Source organism: Synchiropus splendidus, chromosome 8 (genome assembly GCF_027744825.2).
Source record: "Synchiropus splendidus isolate RoL2022-P1 chromosome 8, RoL_Sspl_1.0, whole genome shotgun sequence".
Taxonomy (NCBI): Eukaryota; Metazoa; Chordata; class Actinopteri; order Syngnathiformes; family Callionymidae; genus Synchiropus; species Synchiropus splendidus.
Window position 1 is genome coordinate 24,345,954 of NC_071341.1, and position 20,580 is coordinate 24,366,533.

Here is a 20,580-nt window from a genome sequence, read left to right on the forward strand (position 1 = left end):
TCACGTCTCGACCTTCTGAGCCGAAAGAGCTTTGTCTGGAGACAAAACCCGCAAGCGCCCATTGTCTACTGATGCAGGACAAGTGGACTTCTGTGTCCCATTAACACTCAACGTTACGTACGGACACGAACGGAGCCTTCTGCCTGTCGCTCGGGTTCCATTTCCTACCTAAAGGGAGCGTAAATGGGCTTTAAATCTGCCTTCAGCGTGCACGCTAGCTAACAGCTGAAGCTCCGCCTCCCGCGGCATGTCGACGCCTTGGGCAGCGCCTCACGTAAAAATAGGACAGTGGTTGGGGTTAGGCTATTCGTTTCTCTTGCCCAACGTCAAGTGCGATCCACAAACCCGGGAAGGAAACACTTTTTACTTCACTGAAAAGCCTATGTGTCAACATGCAACACGGACGGCTGCCTTTGTCCTCAATAAAGGACGTGAAAGTCCACTTTCCCAACATCACTACGCTATGCTTTCACACGTGTCCACTTGCGTTTCTGAGGCTACGTCCGGACCCAAAGTGTAGTCTCAAGTCGAGGGTCCGGAGATGGTCCAAGTTGGGGCTCTTGTCAGCTGACGTAGCACTGCACTTCGCAGAGCAGTCACTCTCTGTGAACTGGGATGGAACTTGGATGGATGGACGAGTTGGTCGCTAGTTACTTACGACATCACTAAACACTGATTGTCTGCTACATATCTTGGCACGATGCATGTGAATGAAATTCCACTCCAGTTCGTCCAGGAATCTCTCGTCCTCTCTCGATGGTCACCGTTTGATGTTTACAGAGACAGGGAGTCATTCAAGTCAATGTGATGTTTCAGTGTGATAATTCCACTCACATTAATCACAGCAAGAAGGTTCTCTTTCCACTGCTGTGCAGTGGAAATCCATATTCGGCTCTGGACTCGGGCTCCGGCAGAAGCAGACAGTATCTGGTTGAGAGGCATGTCCACGCTGACTGACTGGAGCGGCTCGTTTTAGCCCAGTGACTTTTGTCTGGGTCCCTCCCTGAACTTGAGTTGCATTGCAGTTCCGTCCGCTCTCGCTGCGGCGTCTTGTCGTTGGGGGGCAGTGTTCTCTTTTGTTAACTTGGCCCACCTCCTTGATTTGCTCAGTAGATGTTGCCATGGAAACTACAAGACACTGCATCACCTCAAGTTTCTCAGTGTTCTTTTTCTGTGTCTACATGTTATTGTGGGGATGGCTGTGTGGGTGCATGGCTGTGTCAACATCCTGATGCTGGGCTTCAGTATGACTGGCAATGACGTGTGTTCAAGTGCTTCACACCTCCTGAAATGGGGGTGCGACACACTCACAAGTGGCCAGAACAAAGTTCAAGTCCCAGTTTCATGAATAACTGCAGATTCAGAGCGACGTGCTTGGCGAGTGTAAAGGTACGACGGTGACATAGAAAGGCAGGAGATCCAAGATTCTATGGCAGTTGCCATGGTAACGGTGTCTTTTTCCAGAATAGGTGGTTTCAAGAAAAGATCATTCCGTGTCATTTTCCAATAGTAGAGCCTATTCAGGGTGACCTTACCTGCACCTGTTTCTCAGTTGAACATACAAGGAGCTAAATACAGAGGAAAAGAAACAAGCACCGCACCTCATCTTCACCTGTCTTATTCATCCTCCCTAGTCATCACCTCCATGACCCTCAGTGGCTGTTTTCGTCTCCTACCTGGAGCCTTCCAGCATTGTTTCATCTGACGCGTCCCTTGTTTCTCCTCCCCACCAGAACCAAACCACATGAGCTCCCCTATCTCCTTCTCCTCATCAGTAAGGTAATGAAAGGCCGTGGTGTAGTGCACATGCCAGACCTGCATGTGGCAGTGTCATGACCAGGCAACAAACAAGACGACAGCATGTTTCTGGAGCCTTGTAAGGACACAATACATTTATGCTACTGGCCAGGAATGGATGTTCATTTCCAGTTCTTGCTGTCTGATCGATCATTTGCTCTAAAACTGACGTCTGCTCCTCAAACGTTTTCTCGGCAGCACACGCTGACTGCACTGTTCGATCGTCTGCCGCTCATGAGAATGAGAGAGAGTTTGCATTCCTAGTTCCAATTAGCTGAAGAGCTGGCAGAGCAGAATGGGCTCTTGTCTGTAGCCTGCCATTGTTGATGATTTTTGGAGTCCAAGTATGCCGAGATGTGGCTACGACCGAAGACGCGGGACTGGCGTTTCCCAGTTGATCCGCTCGGTGCCACACGCTGACACAAAATAGCGACTAGCTCCAGAAGGACTTTTGAGTTTTGGCCTTTTTGTTTGTTACCGCAGCATACAGACATAAAGTCATGCCTTTTCTCATCATTTTTCCAACTGATGCCTTTGGAATTAAATGTTCACCTTTAAGACGATTAGCTGACACATCGTGGAACAAACTCATTCTAATAAGCAGTGTGATTACAATCATTGCAGTCATGGTTGATGTTCGTTCATTATTCGGATTAAAGACCAGTAAAAAGGGAATGACGCATCCGGATCAGTCGACAACGTTGTGTCCCGCCGGCAACTGTTTCTTGCTGGAGAATGTGGAAAAATAACAACAGTGCTGTACAAGCATCGGTTTGTCTCACTTCGAACGGGAAAACAGTTTTGGGGTTCAGATCAGTGAGGGACCCTTCGTTTCCAGCACAAAGGAGCATGGAATTAAATGAGGGCCCTTGATCAGCGACTGTGACTCCCGCGCTGCTCTGGGCTGGATCTGGCAGGTGAATACCAAGCTTAAACGTTGAAGAACCGGCAGCAAGAAGGTGTTTGAATTGGCCCGTCATTTATGCTCTACAGAGGAGAAGGAAACGTCTGTGATGCTAGCAGTCCACTATCAACGGCCCCTTCATGGAAGTAGATTCAAGAGGGAATTTTGTCGTGACCAGTGAAGCTTTGTGAATGGGCTCACGAGGCTTCGTGAAACAGCGTCAGTGGCCCCCCAGAGGGAAAAGAAGGACACTGGTCCATAGAGCCTCACCAGGCCGCTGCTGTTGTTGACTGCTGCTGCTGCCCATTCTTGGTGCCTCCACTTCCCAATATCATGATGATAGTTATAATAACACAGGCATGAAACTCTTTAGCCTTCAGCCATCTATATTCGAAGAGACGGCTCTAATGGTTAAACGTTGCCTTTGATTTATGTCATTTCATGAGCACTGCAATAACTCTGCCGCTTCTACTGACGTCTGCTGGATTAGCATGTCAGTACTCACACAGGCGCCTGACACACGAGGCAGTTCACTTTTTAAAATGTATCTCTTTGACTCTTGCGACTGTTGGAGGAACCCAGAGCACAGAGATGAAAGCAGTGGCGGCGCACAGAGACGCTCGCCGGCACCATCAGTTGTGAGTTCACCGTCTTGAATGTGGCGTGAACCTCTTCTGCTCCAAACACTGACCTCAGTCTCCTGACCAACTTGACTTGTTGAAGCGCTTTAGGCTTTGAACAGCGTCTTATTTGGAATAGAATGCCTACAAGTGCCCGGGTGTGCGTGTGCCTTCTTCTGTCTCTCTTTCCGGCAAAGAGCTTGAAGGCATATGCCCCGCTGCTGCTCAATTACCCGCAGCAATGTTGTGTTGCGAGGAAGCCGCGGGGGGCGGCGGCGGTGGTGGGGGTGGTGGTGGGGAGAGCCGAAGAGCGGGATCCAAAGGAGAGAGAGGAAAAGACAGAGGGGTGATGATTTGGAACCCCGGCTCTTATCAAACATTTTAGTGCTCCCCACTGCCTCTCATTTACAATGGAACAGTCCTCCCTTTGAGGCGCTCTCAGACACATCAAAACAAACACACTGCGGAGAACACATTAAAGGAAGCGTCCTCTGCCGCCGACAACTGCAGCAGCACTGTTCCCCCCCCCTTTTCTTTGTTGAAATTGAGTTTTTTATTCAGAGCTTGCCAAGGACCACTTCATCCTGACAGCCACGAGCTGCTGGAGCTAATACTACCTTGTCTCCAATTACAGTTAACACGTCTCACTTTCTTCCTCGCCTCACGCTCCCATTAACCTCAAGGTAAACCCAGTCATTACATGACAAGCTCACGCTGCAAACAAGCATTTCCTGAACTCTAGTCCCTGGAAATGAATCTGCCTGAACGGACTGAAACCTTACAATGTGCTTTGCTTTGGCAGAAAAGTTTGAAAAGAGCCTCGGGAAGGGCTCAGGGAGCCGACGGTCCGCCGTGGGATTTGACTCTGAGGTCATCAATATGAACACAGTCATCTCACCACCTCCAGTGATCGCAAACTGTTGCAGAACTGGTGCAGCTCATATGCATTTGGTTTTTTTCAAATGTCTCACTCGCTTTTCACAACTATTACCAGCAGTACTTCCACACAGAATGGAAACCATGGTGATTAGATAAAAGGCCGCCAAAGATAAATAGAAATATCCCCCCCACACCCCAAAAAACATCCGGCTGCATCCGGCTGTGAAGACGTAGCTGCTCTGGAGGGAAATCATGAGGAGCGAGGCCAGTCTCCTGCCTGGGAGCAGTGAGGACCGGCCTCAGTCCCAGGTGTGGGCCATTAGACTCCCAGCTCAGGGGAGAAGACAGGAAATAGGAGCGGATCATGACCATTTCAATTTCTCTTGCTGCACAGGCAAATATGCATTGATTCAAACTAAACTATTCCTTTCCTCATACCAAGCATCCAGTGGGACTCAAGATGGCCGCCACTCCTCCTGACAGCTCACTTCCGCGAACATACAACTTGGAACTGGAGAAAATGACCATCATTTCACATCGGCCACAGAACACTTTCACAGAATGTGGAAGGAAAGGGCAGTTATCAGCCTAATACTGGACAATGGTGCACTATTTCCTTTGGCGTGTCTCATGTTCCTAAACAGGTGGAAGTCAAATGAGGATTTGAGCTTCTAACATACTGTATGTGACCTTCATCCGAGGCTGTTGCAAATGTACCTTTACAGACAGAAAGTCAGACTATTGTCACATGTCTTTTGAAGAAAGAAACAGAGAGCAGGGGAGGGATAGAAAGCTGTCTGTTGAAAGCCTGTATAGACTGCCGTCCGATGCAGTTCTCGCTCACTCACTCACTCTCTCACTCTCTGCGTGCAGCGATAGCTCAAAACATCTGTGGCTCAAACCCAAAATGAAATGACTGCACCTTAGATGTGAAGGTCATCAACTGAAAATCCAAAATACTCAACCGAATCAGAACAAGTGAAACCTGCTCTACTTGTTTTCATCCTCTTACCGCGTGACTCCTGCAGCTAATTCAGGAGTCTTCCACGGCGGTGTGAATGTGACGCTATCCTGCTGAGATGTTGATGAGGAACAAATTCATTTTTCAGACCTCTGCCATTTTCCATTACTTTTACGCTCCTCACCTTCTTTTCGTGTTTTAATAGCCCAATATGACACACAAATGAAACTAAGCACGAGCCATGAGTAAATGCAAAGGTGATGTTGCCGGTGAACGGGCACCAGATGAAGTGACACCAGCGGCTCGACAGGATGGTACGGCCTCCCTCTGAGGTCTCACTGCCTGCTCCTGTGAGACTCACCGTCACACATCTTTGGCTGAAGGAATTCTCAAACTATGGAGAGACAGGTTGGTGCCGAGCTGATGACAAGGGCGCTGTCACGGCAAGCGGTGATGACTTCAGCCGATCGAACCCATGCTGAGAAACACCAGTGTTTATGAGAAGAGCAAAGCGAGGCAGATACGTGCGCTTCACACACAGCCAATCACACTGACTTCATCTTTTAGAAAACTTCACTGGCACCATCCTCGCTCACTTGCCTTTGAAGTGCTGGAAACGCCGGTGCAGGGGAGCGGACTAGTGCATCTCAGAGCCCAGAATGCTCTGCCTCATATGAACCAAGTACTATATTCATCTTCATCAACTTTGCATGGTATTCAGGAATGCTCTTCAGGAATCCACGGAGGTTGATGGTGAAGTCAGATGTGGTGAGAAGGACGTCGGCAGGTCCAGTGTTGCCCATCCGCCAGACCTTATCTTTTGTGTGACTGCAACACGGCCCCTATTGTGTCCCCGCAGGCACCTCCTGTGTCTGTCCACCACGCCTGTGCCTGTGCCTGTGTGACTCCTTTCAATCATCTGGAAGCAGCTTACTCCTTTGAGCTGCTCCACTGGCTGCAATCCCAACAAAACCGCAGCTCTCTCTCGCTCCGCTCGCTCACTCGCCCTCACCCCCAGTCGGAACCGTCCTGTCTTTCAAGCCTCTCTCACCCTCCAGCTTTGAAAGTCCATTTATCATTTCATTCTCTTCCTTTATTTTACTCAAGTCCGTTTTGGAAGTCATTAAAAAGCCCACCTCTCTCCCTCTCCCTCTCAGGTTCAACCTTTTCTCCTTCTGAAACTCCTGTGTGTGTGTGTGTGTGTGTATAAGGTTAATCTCACTTTGACAAAAGGATGCCCCTTCGCTTCTGCGGCTGTCTTGAAGAAGCGCTTTGAAAAAAAAAAAAAAAAAGAAATGTTTGGAAGGGATTAAAGTAAGAACCAGAGCCAGCACTTGCTCGTTCTATCTTCCTGCACTCGACTCTTGAGCACCCAAACACAGAAGAAGTGGCGACCAGCTTCCACCATCTGCCTCCTGCCTGCAGTAGCTGCAGTCTTTCTGTGGAACTTGCAGCAAAACCTTCTGGCCTTGACTGGCAACAGTTTAAATTCCGTTTGCAAGTGTATTTTTTATGAGTCATTCGATAAAACCAGGAGCCTCCAAACACGAATCAAAGTCAGGGCCTAACCTATGAACTGAAGCTAAGTAAATTACGCGGTTGATGGTTGAAGGCCAGACCATCTCAACAGAGGCCGAGTCAAGACCTTGACCGCAGCGTACCATGACCCTGTACTGTAGACTTCAAGAGGACAAGGCCGAGTCAAGGCCAAACTAAAATACTGCTCCGTTTGTCTCAAAACGGATTTATTTATTGTACTGTTGGTGGCGGCAACTTTCCTGCAACAAAACCTCTGTTACTGGTATTATTGTTGTTGTCGTTATTATTGTGATTTATGTATTGTATTTTTTCATGAATCATGCGTCACAAAAGTTCAAATGTTCTGGAAGTTAGAATTGTTCCCATGAATATGACATTTACAACAAGTTTGACCCAGAAACCTGGCGCTTTCATGTTGCCCTCAGGGCTGAGACTTCAGATGAAGTACATCAGGAGAGTCCGTACTACATTGAGGAGCAGGCGCCGCAATCAGGAGGCAGTTTTTCAAAACTCCTCAATGCAGCGCAGTATGAACTCTGCAGCCATGATAAACGAATGACTGAGATATCAGCCAGACAGTTGACAGCTGACTTTCACCGTTGAACATCCTGGCACTGACATCACAGTGTTGTGTGTGTCGTGTTCTAATTCCTGCTTCTGCGAGGTGACAACTGGCCACACTCTGACGGTGGCTGTGCTGGGACAAAAGAGCTGCTCCTCCTGTAACTCCACACGGTGCTGAGGACACCACTTCCTGCCGCTCTGTGTGTTCGTTAAATCATGAATAATGTACCTTTAAAAAAGTGATCAGTTTTTTCTTCTCCCTGTAACGAGGGAGAAATAAACACAGTCAAATTTCTAATGGTTTTCTTTTTCATTTCATTGCTTGGAAAGCGGCGGTCGCTCACCAGTAATAAGAAGAGCTCTAGCTCTAGATGGACACAATGCTGAGGTGAAATTGGCCACCAAGAGTCATTTGCATTTCTTGTGCTTCTAATTTGTATTGATGAAGAATTTTATATATATATATATATATAGAACTGTAGAGTGGTGAGAAGCGGCAGCATTCAGCACGACTTGTCCTCAAAGCAGCCGTCGGACAGAATCGCTGTGAGTCTTGGATGGTTGTCGTTGATCTCAAGAGAAAAAAAGTCGACGCTTACATGTGTCATTTGAAATTCCAGCAGTTCTCTGCGCAGCAGTGACACAGCGGAATGGTCCACCACCCCAAAGCAAATTGGAGCACTGTCCGAGCCCTGGCTGATCGTGGGATTCCAGCTGTGATCGGTTCTCCAGGAGCCCCCCACTGAGCAAGGGATTCTTTGGGATTAGCAGAAGAGAGGGAGAGCCTGGGTGGCTTTCTGCCCACATCACAGATAGACCCGGAACCTGGAAGTCTCAGTCGTGGTGAGGCTGAAATAATTGAGTCCCCCTAAAAACCTTCTTGTCCCAACTCCAGAAAAGGTGTTAGCTCTTAAACACGCGCACGCACACACTCCCCTTTTGGTCTGTTGCGGTGCCAAGTCTAATCCTGCCCAGAAAATGAGGGAGACACAGAGAGGGAATCTTCTCCCTCCGTTCTGTTCCAATTCACTTTTTTTCAATTTCAAGGTGCTTTACTAGCGAGGTGCTTACGCCGCGTTGCCAGGGTGATTAACGAGTACACAATCAGAGCAGAGGCCATGAAAACAACCATCCGCTGAGACGGGACGTCAAAAGAAATCCTGCATTGTTCTCCACACGGTTTGGGGCCACGAAGCGCTAAAATGAGTGGTTGTGTATGTTGGTGCAAGCCAACCAAAGTTGGAGGCCAAAAACATTCGCCTGACTCTGACTGAAGAGTGTGTGTGTGTGTGTGTGTGTGTGTGTGTGTGTGTGTGTGCGCGCTGTTCTCACAGCTATGCTCATCCACCAGGGACATTCTACAGGCTGGAAGAGAGCGACTTATGAAACCACATCGTCGTGAAACTGAAGCACGCCCTCAGGCCGTGCGCAGGTCTTCAAAATGATCAACCATTCACGTATTGCAGCGCTCCTCCTCCACCTAATCCAGTGATAAAAGCCGAGGGATTCGGCGAGTTGATCTTTCCATCGCCAGGATTCAAGTGCGCTACTGGGGAAAACTCAAGCCATGACAGCACTCGGGCATGCTGACTTCTTGTGGAACACTTGACATTTATGGAGAACCTTCAGTCACCCAGCCTTCTTAGACAGTTGTGATGGCACGTATCCCGGGAAGTACTGTGTCCCTCTGGGATCCATAACTAACTGTCTTAGTTAAGATGGTCGCAGGCTGACAGAAGGCATGGACAGCCAGATTCAATCAAGACATTTAATACAAAAATCACAATAGGTCTAAACGACGAAGACAGGCACTGAAGGCGCCGGAGTCAGAACACGAACCGGGACATACACAGAGGGACTGGGGAAAAATCTGCAACAAAAGGGAGGCGAGTGAGATCCAACCTTGAAAAACAGGGAGAACACAAACTCACGAGGTCCAGATCAACTACAAGAGCTACGTGGAGGAGAGGACTCCAACTCACACGCAGGGAAAACATAAGACCCTCACGCGGACTGATTGTTCCATTTGGAAGAGCAGAACTAAAGCGGAACTAAGAAAGCGGCCGAAGAGAAATTGAAGCGCGCACAAAAATCTAGAAAGCTCAGAACAACAACGAGGAAGGTTCGTCCTGGAGAGTTACCGAGTGGCACAAAGTGACCATCTAGCAGCCTGGAGCTCGCCAGGTGATATCCACAGGAGCTGATGACCGTATGAGCTCCAGCTGCGCTGCCATTAAGCTGGATGAGAGGAAGGAACAGGAAACTACAGGGGTTAACAAAATAACAGCACGCAGAACAGACAAAGAATAAGAGTGCGGAACGTGACACTCATCTTCCTGCGACATACACACATACAAACGCTCACAGATTTCAAATGTATACTTGAGAAAACCTCCACCATTAGGTTCCTCAGCAATACAGCCAATATTAAGACGCTTCAGAGCAGAGGCGATAAACACACGTCACTGAATTGAACTATCAATGAAAAACAGACATGAAATGTTACTCTGTGAAACAGCTGTCTGTGTGTCATGAATTAGCTGCTATAAAGTTTGTCGTCTTCTAGAAAAAGAAAACGGGAGATGTTGAGGACGTTGCCTCCTTTTGGTTGGTTCCATTAAAAAAAAGGATGAAATAACCCTTGACCCCTGACCCTCTCTCATGACAGGTGGTTCAGTAATTGGTCGGAATTCATCTCATTTTAGTTATGAAAAGGTGAAATAGACGCCGTCCTTGAGGTATTGAAGTATTCAAGAAATACCATGGGTGCACTTCACTGATTACTTGTTGAGATGTGACTCTGTAATGCTGCCACTCCTCCAACAGGTCAAGAGCTGACTCCAGTTTCAGCTGCTTGGCACTGGCTCCCGGGCCACTTTCATGGACCATGGGATGTGGTTGGCTCCTGAATTTGTGCGAGCCCTGTGAGCCCGGCCGGCCTCTCAGATCCTCATGGCTCCTGTAGGCACAGGAATGTCATGCAACTGTGACTCAGCTCTATTGGAGCGAGGTTCGTCTGTCAACAGAACCACTCCCCGATGGAAGGACGTGGTTCAACACGCATATGATTTTCACATACAAGGTGATGTTCAATGGAATGACTGCTGAATGAATCGCTGCTGTTAACAGTGCATCATATTTGCATGTATATATCACAAAGTCAGCTTTATTGTGTAAATGGCATGTTTGCCACAAATTGCTCGTGATCAACATCAGTGCTTGGTATGACAAAAACAAAATCAAACGTAAAAAATGGCTGAGCCAGCTCTATCGCCATCATTTTCTGTTCAGTGCTCCGAGCTGAAAAACACACAAAGCAACACGCCAGTGATGGAAAGGGAATGAGAGCGGACTGGAGTAAATAGAAAATAATTGCAAATATGCTAATGTGATTTCTTTGTTTCCAACTCAGTGTCCTGTTGTTTACACCCCTTAATTACCGTGTTTCATTAATTAAAACAGGAAGGTAATGATGCATATTTACAAGCCTTCAAAGGATGGGAGGACACGGACAAACCTATTCGCAGGAGAAAGAAAGCAACGCACAGTGACTTCATTTCCATGTCCTGCAGCAGAATGTGGTGATCTGCTTGGCAGACACACACAACAGAACACGTCGTAATTCAGGGCAAAGCACTAGCACCAACGCTCGCTCCCGGGGCTAGAGGTACTGACCCAGTGGACCTATACAGACGCCACACGCAGCCATCTTGAGAAACGCTCAGCTCTTTGAGAGACACCCCCCCACCCCCTGGTGAGGTCCTTGGTTTTATCAGGAAAAGTTGGAGCGCCACACTGGTGGAGTTCTTTTGAATCACTTTTGCAAACATTTATCATTGGGCTTTTATCTTCCTCTCAGTCTTTAATAAGGACAGAAGGATGGAAACAGACATGGTCTCGTGGCCCTCGATTCATGGCCATCTGTTTCAACATACCTGTAACTGGTCAGCTTCCCCAGTGTCCTGCTGGAGAAGCAGGTAAACTCCTGACGAAACATCCCATCAGGTGACCCCACGGTCCGTGGTGATGGGCTAATGTGGCTTCGTGAAATAGCATCCTCATTTTCAGTCCCCACTAGAGGGCACTCTCTGCTCAGACATCTTTGGATTCGAACAAACCTTTCATTCAGACCGCTCATCGTCCGCCACATCGGCCCCTAACTATCCAACGCTGCCCTCTGAGGACGAGGTGCCGTATGACCTGTCACCACAGGACGCCCAGCAAACCCTTTTTAGAATCTTTCATCAGAACATGTTTCCTTTGTAAATGAGGTCACATAACTAGAAGCACTGTGACGAGCTGCGGACGGCACCCATGTCTCAGTTCTGGCGCCACCTACATGCTGTTTGTCAGCAGCCGTTTGCCTCTGTCTTCCACCACTAATCTCCCATGTAAAGAAAATTGCCTCTGACAGACTTGTCGCCCGCCGTCAGCGCAGTCCTTACAGCACATTCGTGTGTGTCTGCGCAAGAGAGCGCGTGCCACACATTCCGTGCCCCTTTCTGCTTAGCAGGCCCTGGGCAAGAGTCGCGTGGTTGCCATGGAGCTTTGACATTTCATCAATGAGAATGGATGAAGCCTTGGAAGTCAACACGGGCGGGAGACGCCGATGGCTGTTCTGGGAAGAAATGAACGTTGCTTCACAGAAATAACCTCCACTTCCAGTCAGAAGAGTCGTACACACTCGTGGAAGTAAAACCCACCGCCTGGCTTGTCACGGTCCATTTGCTCTCATTGGGGATCAGCTGAAGCTACCTGGAGGGAGATGAGCGCAGGAAGTGGTCAGCTCTGCAGCGTTCCAAACACTCCGCCATGACTGTGTCTGGGGCATGAAACACCGGAAATGAAGTGATAAGGAAGCACTTTCTCTCTTGGCTACTTCTCTGTGAGAAGATGATGTGGCACCTGTTGTCCTCAGGCTCAGGCCGAGATTCACAGAGTCAAACTACTTGTGCCAACTACCCTGAGGTTGGAGTAGGCGGGGCATCATGAAAAAACAAAGCCAGACAAACATGCTTTTCGGTGGATGGCCTTCGTTGAAAGTGCAATAAGGAGTTAGAGTGTTGCCCCACAAATGTAAGGTGGCGCTCGGGACCTGGGCTTAATGGATGAAGAACGCCAAAGACATTTGGAGCGGGGCGATCTACTGTGCCACGTCATCTCCATCCTGGTTGTGTGGTCCACCTGCACACGTTGATCACGCTGCACAGCAAAATGGATCAACAGCAAGACGCGGCGTGCTGCTGTTGGCTCGCTGTCACACCAGAGCCTCCGCCAACACGGCCAAACTCACATCCTTTGCGCTCTATTGCGATTATGGTCTCGTGCCGTGTGCGTGTGGTCTCTTGGCGCGTCGCCTGTGTCCGGGGAAACCGTGTAAAAGCCTTTCAGTTCTTCACTGATCTTCAGAGGATGTTTGCTGTTGGACCGGAAATTTGTGGTTGCGTCCTCATTTTCGGAGCCCACTAGATGGCACTCTCTGCTCCCAAATCTCGGGATATGAACAGCTACTCCGGAGAAACGTCAGATTATTTTTCAACCAAGAGCTCCTCCTGCTGAGCCCTGAATGTGAGGGCACGGTTTCATGAAGCCTCATCCGTCCAACAGAGTTTGTGTTCAAGCCTGGATGTTTGCTGCAGTCTTTGGATGATGTGTGCAATAACATGTCAGTAATAAGTACAGAAATACTTTTGGCGGCTGCTCACAAAAGTGCCAGGACGAATGCTCTCCCTGTCAGAAATGCAATGGGCCATGCAGACGTATCATCTGCGCGGAGGCAACTGAGAGAACTGGGAGCAGCAGTGGCTGTGTGCTCCTGAGAGGGAGAAATACAACTGACATGCGCCTGCCATGCTCCATGTTCTATGACAAGCGATAATGTTTGCGGCATGAAATTGTCCTTGGCCGATCCTTTCTTCAGAAGGGAAAATGACGTTCTGCGGCTTTGATTTTTGAACAAAGAGGACATTTGGCAGAAGAGAGGCGTTTTGCCTGACAAGACAGAATCCCAGCCTTTTCTCCTTTGCATAGCATGAGGATGAAGCAAACCCATGTGAGATGTGTTTACATTGGCAATTCCCACCACCCACGTACCCCTCATCTGTTATGGAATATTATTGATATCATTTATTATTGCATGACTCTTTGACTGACGCTCCCATCCTGAGAGACACAATGCCACGCCACGCATCATCATTGGACTGGCTCTGATTCAAATGGTTGTTATAGAATGTGAAATGCACTCCACGTGTCAACTGGACGTGATTTGGCTCTCACCAAGCCCCGGCTGTAATGGTAACGATAATGAAGCCGATATTCAGACTGAATACAGAAAAGCAGCATCTGGTGACAGACACGCAGTCGCTGCCTGCCAGTCGTGGTCTCACACAGGCTGGTGCGGAGGAGAGCTTGGATTGTGCGGCGCGCCTCTTTCCCCAGGTGGAAATGGAAAACAGCACCTTCCTGCTCACAAACACTGTCACCACATTGTTGGGATGCATTCTGAAAAGGGACGGCGCGGTGACGTGGCGTCGGTGAGGCTGAGATGAGTCTCGGGGAGGTGCAATAAAAACAGTCCTTCACACTTTTCATGTTCAGCCATGAGTGTGATTAGGACGTGAAAAAAGTATCACGTCTGAACGTTTCAAAGCCACTTTGAGCCGCTATGTGGGCAGACCAGTCAATGTGGAGGCACCAAGAAGGGCGTTTGGAAACCCATTTCAGCTCTGCGCATTCATTTGGTTGCATCAGGGACACAGGTGAGAACCTCCAGGCCTGAGCGGAATCTCTGCGGAAGTCTAATGCTGAGATCCGACGGCGGGTGGAGGAAGAGCCACGCGGCGTTGGCAGCAACGGTGGATTTGTTGTGGGAAGACGCGCTCCATCTCAAAACAAAGCCTTCAACGTATTCTCCCTATTTCAACGTCGGCTAGATGAAGCACGTATGTGATGCAAAGGGGGAACATCATAAAGGCTGCGACTGACTTATCGCATCCATTATGCTCCGTCGGCTTGTTTGCCACTCAGACTGGGAAGATGATCACATTCCTCACGTGGTAAGTGCCATCAGAGATGGAATTCTGTTGCGCCATGAGTGCGACAGCAGTGTGGGATTTATATCCCTGTCTTCTTCTCTCATTTAGAAAAAGAACCTGCTGGCCATAATCATGAGCCACATGTTGATTATTTTACAGAAAAACACAAACATCTTTCACAGTTAATCTTGTTGTCACACTCTTTGCTTCAACATTGGTTGATAACCACTTAATTACATGTGTGTAATTCCCTGCGTCCAGGGACCACACTACACAGTGTTTTTGAAAAACAGGGAACAGAATGCTGCCGATCAGGACGAGACAGAGAAGCAAGGAAGCAGAGGGGGAACTTGTGACATTGATTGACTTGCTGACAGTAAAAAGGCTTCCTTTTCATCACGAGACCTAAATCTCTCTCCCAGCTGCAGACGCAGACCGCTGGACTTCAGCTGTTAGGATGTTTCTTCCGCTGAAAACATCCGTCCTCTTCATGTCCACCTCCATGACGTGCTGCGGCAGGATGGTTTGCAGGATTAGACAGAGATCTCTACTGCAGAACTTTACTGTGGTATATTCAATGGCCCTATTTCTCCATGAAGTCAACACCGAGCTGTTAACCAGCTCCTTCAGTCACTCAAAGAACGTGACTCTCCTCCAGTCCCAGCAGGACCATGGATTGTCAGACTGGAACTTGATTTGAACTGAACATTTGGGGGGCTGACTTGGTTGTGCTGGACTGAAACAGTTGTGATCATTGTGGCTGCATCGCGATCATGTGTGCGTCAGTGTCCTCTCCCTTATCGGTTCCCTGTTGCTCCCTGCAGGTCCTCCCACCTTCTGATCTGCGGCCCATGTACTCCTCCTCCCCGAGCTCCAGTATCGGTCAGAAGCAGTTTGACAGGAGGCATCCCGTTTCCCAGGACTGGAACACATGGTAGTGATGATCGTCTACCAAGGTTCTCGAAGGCTCTTTCAGTGTAACGCAGATCAACCTGCGTCACATGACCTGGCCGTAAGAAGCAGCGAGGAGAGGAAGGCAGCCGCCGGCCGGTGTGCTGGCAGGGTCCTCTCCAGTCAGCAACAGACTTGCATCAGGGAGTGGCTTCAGCAGACGTGGCCCACAGTTCACATCAAATGAACATAAACAGCCTCATTAGCGAGTCCTTAACAAGATCAAAGTGACTTTCCGGTCCCTCCCACGAGTCGGCAAAAGACTCAGGTAGGACGCGGCACTCAAGAGAACCGTGAATCGGCAAGAGACAGGCAAAGCCGTGAGATCTGAAGGTGAACTCACGCAGACGATGACAGCATGTGTTACAAGAGACGAAGGAGCCTGGACTTACAGTGGCATGGAGGGAGCAGTACTGAAGTGGTGCCGGTCCAGTGGTCCTGACGGTTAAAGTTGCTCCTGATGCGATCATAGCACACACACTTTCATGAACGACTGACCACTTTCATCAGCCGTGTCCTGGTTGATGAATGACGCATGTGAATGTGGCCAGTTGAGTGAGTCGCGTGCAGGTGAACTGGGCTCCACGACAAGATCACAAGGATTCACTCCACAGCTATGACAGTCAAACCTACAGGAACACACACACACACACACACAAGGGTTAGCGTTCCAGTCACGGCTCCGCAGCGCTGACCTTTGAAAGGCCCTTCTGGCTGGCTGACTGGATGCAAACTCCATGAGAATCCCACTTTAGTTCACCACAAGTTTGTTTGCGGCTGATACAACATCCTTGTTTATTATTCATTTGCAGTGTATCTTCTAGATAAACAAACACATGAAATGGAGACCATCGCTTACAAGGTATGCATGCAAGGGGTGAAGAAACAACCCTGGAACTTGGGGTCACAGACACAGCAGAAGCGCAAATGAAGACCCGAGCGGTGGACGCACGCTCGGGTCAGCTGCTGCGAGGCCCAATGATCGGAGCAGGTCAAAAGAGTCGCAGCATCTTGTTCACTTTGTGGAAGCAAAACATTTGCTCTTAAGACTTGGACTTGTTTTACTGAACATGCTTTGGAGTTTACGGACGTACGGCGCATGGCATGCACCAGGCATTTCTGTCCCGTCTTCAGTTTCACTCCATCCATGAAGCAACATGAGACACGAGAACAAGTGTTTACAAACATGTTGATGCTGGGAACAGGTGCTTCAGAGTCATGTTTCAGCCCAGAGTCAGCATTCGCAAACCTGTGGTCCATATCATAATTCTGACGAATTCATCCGACACAAAACTTCCTATTAACAATGCCAGTGTGCAGTACATAAAGAAGAGGTAAAAAATGTCCCGAGTGTGGGAAGGATAAATGCAGTCTCACCTCGTCTGGCGTGTGTGACGTGGGATGCACGTACACTGAGACCATGACATACAAGACAACAATGGACAGCACCTCGGAGGCTGTGGCTCGGTCTCTACGACAGCTCATTCCATCGAATGAATGCGTGGAAGAGACATGTACACTGGAATTTATGGGGTCACAGACGGCACTCATCTTGTCAAGCGGGGACTATCATGAGGACAATATACAGGCAAAGCGGCGTTGAAAATGAATGCTCATGAGGGCCAGTGCACCAGGGCTATTCTTCAAAACTGACGACTTCCTTCTTCTTAAAGGCCGATTTATGATCCCTTGATGTAGGAAATTGTAGCTGTTCGTCTCAAACCATGTTGCCGTCACTGATCACATGCTTCCATGCATTCATTACGCAGGTATTGCTGTTCACCAATGTATCCACCAGGGGGAGCAGCCTGGACTCAAAAGTTTATGACGACAAGACAATCTAAAAACTGCTTCAGCCAGTTGCTATGAACCTGTTGAGCAACTAAACCTGACCCACACTCAGCACTAGGAACCTTCTCCAGGGGCTGCACTGCAGACGTGGCTGTGAAGTGATGAATGAGATTTGTCTGGTGTTTCTTCTTCCTGCTGCTGCTGCATGAGCATCGCGGCTCACCGCTGGGCGCAGCCAGGAGGAGCGGCTCATCACGGCTAATGAGAGGTAGCAGGAAGCCGACAGTGGTCGACGTTACCTGGCACATTAGCTGGGGCTGGGGAATTGCCTTCATGATATCAATTGCCGGGGAATTCATCATCTGCACAGGAAGTGTATGGAAAGACTCTAACAATGATTGTAATGATCTCCACACGGCACATGCTGGCAGCGTAATTCAGCAACAGGCAGGAAGCGATAAAGTGCTGCTTCGTGGCTGCGACAAAAGTGTGATGGAGCTGAGATCTTCAGGACTGTAGTGGAACATGGTAAATGAAATCATGCAAGGCTCAAATGCAAGGGAACAGAGATTTTGCTCTTCAATATCCTGCAGAATAATGGCGGAGTCCAAGCCAAGTCAAGGTCCAGGCTGCGACCAGTGATCAACTTGCACCTTCTGGGATAGTTGGGGCTTCTTTGTCGGCTGTCTGTTCTCGTCTCGCAAATGAACAATTCCAGCCATTTCTTCCAGGAGTCACCCACAGGCCTTTACCAGTGGAGCAATCCAGACAAACATGGATCTTGGAGGCAGAGGGCAAGAAATGGAAGTGTCAGTCAAAATAAACAGTGTGCTTGGTGCCCATGCGCTGTTCTTCATGGCGGAGAGCAAGATGACTAAAGCTGCTAGGAATAATCATCAGAATAATAAACGGTCTCCGGTTCCGTCCGGGATCACGGGGACCAGATCAAGGATACCAGTGGCCTACGTAGATTCAGGCAGGTTTGGTCGAAGACAAGTGGGGAGGAGCCGCCGCTTCCCATGAAGAATGAATGAATGTGGCTGTGAGACTCTGCCGTCATTCCTTTGCAGGGGTGCAGGCACGTCCAGCTGGAAGGAGACCACCACGGTGTGCCAAGTGGAAAGATGACATCCCAAGTCTGAAACAGGATGACTTCTGGCACCGCTGCCCCCCGCGGCCCGGCAACAGCGCACAGGAGGTCGGACAAAAGATATCACAGCCGCAGCCTTGGAATCATGGGTTGTACATGTAGAAATCAACAGCTTCTATATTCATGTTGCAGAATTATTGAGTACACCTGTCGATCCTGGACACCCAGACTGGAGTTCTCTTTCAGAAAGCACGATGGATGTTGAGAACAGTTTTAGGAAACACCAGAAGTGGTGTGTGACTGGCATCAAGTGACGCGGAGCGGCGATAAACACAAGTCAACCAAAATTCATTCAAGGAGTGGAAGCCCTCGCACAGCGCGGGCCAGACCCTGTGACTCATGTCATTCCAGCAAGGTTTTTTTTACTCTTAGCTTCCATTGAAAACTCAACTCTACTGTCGAGCCCAATAATCAACCGACTGCTGTGCTTTTGCAGATCGTGAATACATGGTCAGAAAGTGATGATCCTTATGTGGAAGGATTAGACCAGAGTGACAAGGTAAAAGCTTCAACTGACCTTTCTGAAGGAGCTTTAGTCCTGCACCGCCACACAGGCAGGCACGGGCTCCAGCTCCACACTCACAAGATGAGCTGACCTCATGAAACAACAGTGTCACCAAAGAATCTGCAAATAATTAGTCTCTTCAAATGAGTTTTATTTTGGGCGACAGCCATTAGTGGGAAGTGGGTGCTGTGGCCAATCTGTGTCGCAGGGTTAACAGGAGGTCGAGACTGAGACAGAAAAGTGACGGAGCAGGTGTTGGGAGGCTGAGCATGCGTTTGAAAATGAAAGGACCTGCTCATCACTGATGCTTCAGTGACCAAAGGTCATATCATGCACAGCAGCACTGCAGAGGACCATACAAACCCTTCAGCTCCTTCCACGTTTGTAGCAGCTGCTCTGCTATAACAGTTGTCTGAGAGAAGTGGGCGGGGCGCGCTGTCACCAGATCACTGGCACCATCTGAATCTCATTCACTCCATGAATTCAAATGGTGTGAGCCTGCAGCTAACATTCGCAGTAAACATAGCAGGTGTCGCCAGCTTGAGTGACGCATCAAGTCAAGAGAAGGAGACTGCGGGATATATATATATATATATATATGCACTCACTTGTAAAAAAAAAAATAAAAAAATAACTTTATTTACTTGTGAGGACATTTTGCTTAGTTTCAGGTGAGAGGCGCACAATTCACTGAAACGTCCCCCACACAGACAGCGATACAAGTGTTTGTGTGTGTGTGTCATCAAGAGCACGCAGCCCAGAGCCCTTGGTCTGGTTTGAGGTGAGGGGACCATTTTAGAAAGGTTTATTCCAGCTCAGTTCCCAGGTTGGGGTGTGAAGAGCAGATACTGCTTGGCTTGTCGCTCAGGCACCAGTCGCACACTGCAGCTCTGGTGGCTGCGGCACACCTCCCCAACATGGCTCTGGCCCGGGACGGTTCTGAAGGACCACCTCATCCTGTGCAACTGTGGGAAAGCAGGATCAAGACCACACCCTCACCCCCTCAAATGGCGCGACAATAGTGGTCACACATTTTATTCCGTTTGTTGCAAAGTCGAGTTTTTCCCCGTTCACGCCGACATGCTCTCATTTCAATTCCTTCCATGTGACTGATGTGGCCATCTTCTTCACCTCAACATTCCTCCTGTGCCGCTGCTGATTTGCTTGAAATGATATGATGCAATCTTTCGGTTTTCATCCCGTACGGACGGTGTGAGTGTTGTTCCCCACGTCAGACGCAGTAAAAACTTTCCTGGTGAGAGCTGCATTGTGCCGACTCAACAGTCGCGTTGGGCACTTTGTTTAAGTAGCACTTGTCATCTGGTGATGTGGGAAAACAGCATGTTGGGAGAGATGTGAGATTTCAAAAAGAGCATGAACACTTTTGCTGCCTGGAGTGAAAACGGACTCTTTTCTTTGTGTTGTTTTTGTTTTTGACTAGCAAAATCAAAATTTCCTCTTACTCCAATCGAATCTCTGCAAATGTCAACATCCAATGAAAGTCAATAAAAAAGTCCTGGAGGGACTGATGTGTAAAAGAAATGGACATATAAAAGACAGAAAAACAGTCAGCGCATATGAATATGAAAAGCTCTCAAATGGGCTATAAAATCATTCACCAACCATCACAAAGTACTGGTGAATAAATGACCAGACAAAACAGTCAGCGTCGTGAATCCTGCAACCCTTTCAAGCGGCACTGCAAAAATCCTTATCAGTGTTTTGGCCTGTCAATGCAACATTGATTAAGGTCTCCATTTCGCAGGAATATAAATGTGAATAAGTGAAGGCAGTGCGCTCGCTGGCGGCGGCGTCCGTGCTGAGGCACAGAGAAGCAGGTGACGGAGCAAGTGGTCGAAAATCCAAGACAATATTGGACAGAGAA